This window comes from Tachyglossus aculeatus, unplaced genomic scaffold (assembly GCF_015852505.1).
Source record: "Tachyglossus aculeatus isolate mTacAcu1 unplaced genomic scaffold, mTacAcu1.pri scaffold_138_arrow_ctg1, whole genome shotgun sequence".
Classification (NCBI taxonomy): Eukaryota; Metazoa; Chordata; class Mammalia; order Monotremata; family Tachyglossidae; genus Tachyglossus; species Tachyglossus aculeatus.
Genome location: NW_024044865.1, coordinates 321947 through 327871, shown reverse-complemented (window position 1 = coordinate 327871; position 5925 = coordinate 321947). Strand labels below are relative to the sequence as shown.

General features: G+C 45.1%; 1 pseudogene; it reads right to left on the bottom strand.

Annotated features, from left to right (window-relative positions):
• Positions 1 to 1795: 1795 nt before the first annotated feature.
• LOC119923054 lies at positions 1796 to 4563 on the bottom strand (annotated as a pseudogene).
• Positions 4564 to 5925: the final 1362 nt, after the last annotated feature.

Genomic DNA, 5925 nt, shown 5'->3' with positions numbered 1-5925 from the left:
GGACGGAGCGAGAGATTTCATAAGATGAGAGGGAATGCGTTCAGAAGCACTGGAGGCTGGGAGTAGCAATTGAGAGGAGGGATTAGATCTCATCTGAGGATACTGCTGGGAAGGATGGGAGAGGAGAGGAGAGGGTTGAGAGCCGGTGGGTTGGAGAAGGGGGGGATGTCTTTGGGGAGCTCAGACCTGATGGATTTAATTTAACTAATGAAGTAGGTGTTCAGATCGTTGGGCGTGATGGAAGGAGGAGGGGGAGGAACAGGGGGCCTGAGAAGGGAGTTCAATGTACGGACGAGCTGAAGGGGATGATGGGCATAGGTGTCAATAAGGGAGGAGAAATAATTTTGTCTGGCAGAGGAGGGGGCAGGGTTAAGGCAGGAAAGGATAAACCTGAAGTGAACGAGGTTGGCATGGTGTTTAGACCTTCTCCAGCAGCGTTCAGCTGCTCGAGCATAAGAGCGAAAGAGGCGGACAGTGGTAGTGATCCGGGGCTGTGTGTTAGTGGTACGAGTCCGGCGAAGGGAAAGGGGAGTGAGCGAGTCGAGCTGAGTAGAGAGGGTAGAGTTGAGAGCAGTAATCTGATCATAAAGATTGGGTAGAGAGGAAAGGGAGGCGAAGTGGGGCCCTCAGAAAAATGGATGGGGTCGAGAGAGCGGAGGTCTCTGTGCGGGAGTAATATAGATTTACAGGGGAAAGGAGTGTGAGTGAGGAGGCAGATGAGAAGGTTATGATCAGAGAGAGGGATTTCAGAATTGGTGAGGGTGGAGACAATGCAGCGGTAGGAGATGATGAGGTCGAGGGTGTGACCAAGTTGGTGAGTGGGCGAGGTGGGGTGGAGCAAGAGGTTGGCAGCGTCAAGGAGAAATAGAAGGTGGGCAGCAGAGGAGTCACCAGGGATATACATGTGGATGTTGAAGTCTCCAAGGATCAGAGTGGGCATGGAAAAGGAGAGAAGGAACGTGAGGAAGGGGTCAAAATCGTTAAAGAAGTTGGAGGTGGCGCCGGAGGGGAGGTAGATGACGGCTACAAGAATCTGGAGGGGGTGGTAGAGGCGAATAAGGTGAAGAGAGTGATGGTCTGGCAAATTTGGAAGGGGGAGGGGGTTCCAAACTGGGGCGGGGGGGTAAGGCTGGGGGACATGGGAAAGGTGATGGAAGTGAGATAGACAAGATCAGGATACAGCGAGTAAACTGGCACATTACTGTACCCACTCTGATGATATTGTATCTAATCCGGTGTTTTGTGTAGGTCTTGGCATATATTAAGTGCTCAACAAAATACCAATATCATTATTACTGAGGTTCTCAGGCTATAGGGCACAGGATGGTCTGGAGAGGTTTGAGCCACAGATCCTGCCAGTAACACTTTGATAGTGTTAAAGGAGCCTTCATTGCGGTCCCATTATGAAAGTGAGTGCATGGCCAACCCTCCTTATAAAGACTAAGAACATTACTGTTCCAGCTTCCAATCTGCTAGCCCTAGCTAGATGCCTGGGGGCATCTTGGGGGTGGAGGAAAGGGGAGATCATGAACTCGTCCCCAAGAAGAGACCGCTGTCATGGTAGTGCTCCTAACTACACCAAAAGGAGAAGAGATACGTGGCCTGTGGCAAGACAACCCAGCCTCCATCCAGAGATTTGGTTTATTTATTCTTCCCCCTGTATCTGTGCCCAGAATGAGCCCAGACCTTTATGTTCATGCCCCAGATGATCTGGAATCAATGAACAGTTCCTGTCCCTTCTCAGTCTCTTAGGTCAACCCTCTCCTCAGCCAACCACTTGCATGAATGAAAGAATTCATTTCAATTTCCTGCTCCACAGCTTCTTCATGTCACTTTTCACCTCCGTGTTTCTCATGGTGTTAATGACGGGGTTCAACATGGGGGTGATGATAGCGTAAAATATGGCCGCCGATATGACCACAGGGAGAATGCACTTGGGCCTTATGTACATGAAAATACATGGAAAGAAGAACAAAACGACTATGACAATGTGGGAGACACAGGTAGAGAGGGATTTCCATCTCCCTGCAGAAATGTGAGTCCTCAGGAAGTGCCAGATGACGATGTAAGAAAAGACCAGTAGGAGAAAACTTATCATACACATCACCCCACTGTTGGCCACGACCACCAGGCGGCGGACCTGGGTGTTTGTGCAAGCAAGCTTCAAATAAGGGAACAAGTCACAGATGAAGTGATCGATCACGTTAGGGCCACAGAATGGCAACTGGACCATAAAGAGGATCTGGATGGTTGCTTGAAGGAAGCTTCCTATCCAGACCACCCACATCAGCAGGCCACACACGTGCTGACTCATAATGGCTGTGTAGTGCAGGGGCTTACAGATGGCCATATCGTGGTCAAAGGCCATCGCCATGAGGAGGATGATCTCAGCACTGGTGTACAAATGACTTACAAAGAGCTGTGACATACAGGCACGGAAGGAGATCGTTTTCCTCTCCTGCAGCAAATCTATAATCATCTTGGGAGCAACACAGGATCTATAGCAGGTATCTATGAAGAACAAATAGGCCAGAAAAAAAGCTACATGGGGGTGCCCAGAGTTTGACTGGCCTTTATGGTTATGATAATGAGCAGATTTCCCATCACGGTGACAAGATAGGATAAGAGAAAATGATAAAGAATGTTCTCTGACTGTTAGGATTTTGGGTAAAACCCAGGAGGATAAATTCAGTCACATTTTTTTCTCCAGGATTTCCATGATGGACACGGGTAAGAGTTGGTTTATCTAGAAAGAGAATAAAAATCTAATCCATATTGGAGTCATAATGACCAAATATGAAGACATTTGAGGGTTCTCTATTGTTGAATTTTTGACATATTTCCAAAATAATTAGGCTAAAAGGGACCTCCAGGTTTCAACTCTTCTAATTGCACAGTTACATAGCTGCACTGATTATCTAAGCATCAGCTCTGTTCAGAAGACAAGGGAGGAGAAAACTCACTTCCTGTCCTTGAAGAGTTTTCCATCTAACAAGGAAGTACTACAAATATAAAAAAATGTGCATAACAATACCACTTCACATAAAGTGGATCCTTTTTTATGGAACTAGTTAAGTACTTACTATGTTCCTGAGTGCTGTACTTAGTTTTGAGATAGATACAAACTAATCAGGTTAAACACAGTCCATGGCCCAAAAGTGGCTCACAGTCTTAATCCTCATTTTACAAATGGGGTACCGGAGCTACAGAGAAGTGAAGTGACTTACCCTAAGTCACACAACAGGCAAATAGTGGAGCCAGTATTAGAACCCAGGTCTTTCTGACTCCCATACTCGTGTTCTATCTACTAGGCCATGCTGTGTCTCTGATCATTCAGAACTAAATACAATCCAGATAGTCAAAAATCCAGAAAATCAATAATGTGAATGGGCTAGACCTTAAAGGCATTCCCAACACTATCTGACAGTAAGCAATCAATCAATCAATCAAAAGTATTTGTTGAGCACCTTCTTTGTGCAGATTACTCTGCTAAATGCTTGGCACAGTTTAACAGATTTCTAAAACATAATCTTCACTCTCAAGGAACTCATAGCCTAGTTGCGTGTCAGACCCAAAGAACATTACAGAAAAATAAGAGAAAGAAAAAATGGACATCAATAAATCCTATCATATTTATTGAGTGCTTATTGTGTGCAGAGCACAATACTAAGCACTTGGGAGATTATTGCACAACAGGGTTGGTAGACATGTTCCTTCTCACAACGAGCTCACAATCTAGAGGATATACACATATTCAAAAAGTCAAGAAACCATTTTTAGGTGTCCAAAGACACTAGGTTGTTTAAATAAAGGTGTAACAGAGTAGTATGTCTGTCAGAAATATTCTTAGCCTCGTTTGTACTGCAACAGGGGAGAGGAAGATGGTGGTAGATATTTTACTAGTCTATAGGATGGTTGATATATTTTAAAAGGGAGAGAGCAATTTCAGGTGAGCAAGGAAAAGATGATCCACCTAAGGCGAAACAATCCAAATTACAATTATATGAGAATGGACTCAGAGTTATCAAGCATGGTTCAAGGGAAGAGATCTCAAAGTAATTTGATTTGTGATCTGGTTGCTCCATCTTGAGAAAGATAAAGTGGAACTGGAGAAGAGCCAGAGAAGAACAGAGATGATCAGGGGGGTGACAAAGCTTCCTTGTGAAAAGAGAACTAAAGCATTAATGTTCAAATCTGAGAGGTGGTGTGATTAAAGTCATTAAACTTATGAAGGCTGCAGACAGAGCAAATCTGGAATTGGTAGGCATTCATTCATTCATTCAATCATATTTATTGAGCGCTTACTGCGTGCAGAGCAGTGTACTAAGCGCTGGAAAAGTACACTTCAGCAGTAAAGAGGCAATCCCTGCCAACACCGGGTTTACAGCCTAGAGGAGGGGAGCGAATAACACCACATGTGGAGAAGGTGATAAGCTGCAAAGATTTGGGAGGATGGTTCAAACCAAAGAAAAGAAAACACTTCACCCTGCAGTAATGAGCATTTCACCTTCACTGTATTTTGTTTTGTTTAATAGTACGTTTTAAGCACTTACCATGTTCCATGCCCTATAGTGAGCACTGGGGAAGGTACAATCTGATCAGATCGGACACAGTCCATGTCCCACATGGGGCTCACAGTCTTAACAGAGCTCACAGAGAAGTGAAAAGAAGAGAAGTGAAGTGAAGTGAAGTTACTAGCCCAAGGTCACACAGCAGACATGTGGTAGAGGCAGGATTAAAACCTAGTTCCTCTGACTACCAGGACCGTGCTCTGTCCACACGCCAAGCTACTTCTCTGTAACTGTTCACTGTAACAGGAAGAAGTGCTGGTGGAAAATATTAGTAGGTTCAGGAGATTCGAATTAATGTGTGGATGAACAGATCAGAGTGGTATACTAGAGGGACATAGGGATGTTGTAGGGGAGATTAGGAATGTAAGAAAGTAATAATTAATCACTAATATTAATTGAGCACTTACACTATGTGCAGAGCATTGTACTAAGTGCTTGGGAGAACATAATACAACCAAGTTGGTAAACATGGTCCCCGCCTACAAGGAGCTTACAGTGTATTTGGGGAAACAGACATTAACATACCTAAATTATGGATATGTACATAAGTGATGGGGGGCTAAAGGTGGGATGAGGAGCAGCATGGTTAAGTGGATAGAGCACAGGCCTGGGAGTCAGAGGTCATGGGTTCTGACCCTGGATCTGCCACTTGTCTGCTGTATGACCTTGAACAAGTCACTTCACTTCTCTGGGCTTCAGTTACCTCACTTGTAAAGTGGGGATTGAAACTGTAATCCCCATATGGAAGAGGGATGGTGTTCATTCATTCATTCAGTCGTATTTATTGAGAGCTTACTGTGTGCCGAGCACTGTACTAAGCGCTTGGGAAGTGCGTCAGCATCATATAGAGAGGGTCCCTACACAACAATGGGCTCACAGCCTAGAAGGGGGAGACAGACAACAAAACAAAACACGTAGACAGATGTCAAAATAATCAGAACAAACAGAATTAAAGCTATATGCACATCATTAACAAAATAAATAGAATAGTAAATATGTACAAGTAAAATACATAGAGTAATGAATCTGTACAAATATATACAGATGGGGAGGGGAGGGAGGTAGGGCGGGGGGATGGGGAGGAGGAGAGGAAAAAGGGGGATCATTTTGGAAAGGCCTCCTGGAGGAGGTGAGCTCTCAGTAGGGCTTTCAAGGGACGAAGAGAGCTAGCTTGGCGGATATGTGGAGGAAGGGCATTCCAGGCCAGGGGAAAGACGTGGGCCAATGGTCGACGGCGGGACAGGTGAGAACAAGGCACAGTGAGGAGGTTAGCAGCAGAAGAGTGGAGGGTGTTGGCTGGGCTGTAGAAGGAGAAAAGGGGAGGTGATGCAGAGCCTTGAAGCCAAGAGTGAGG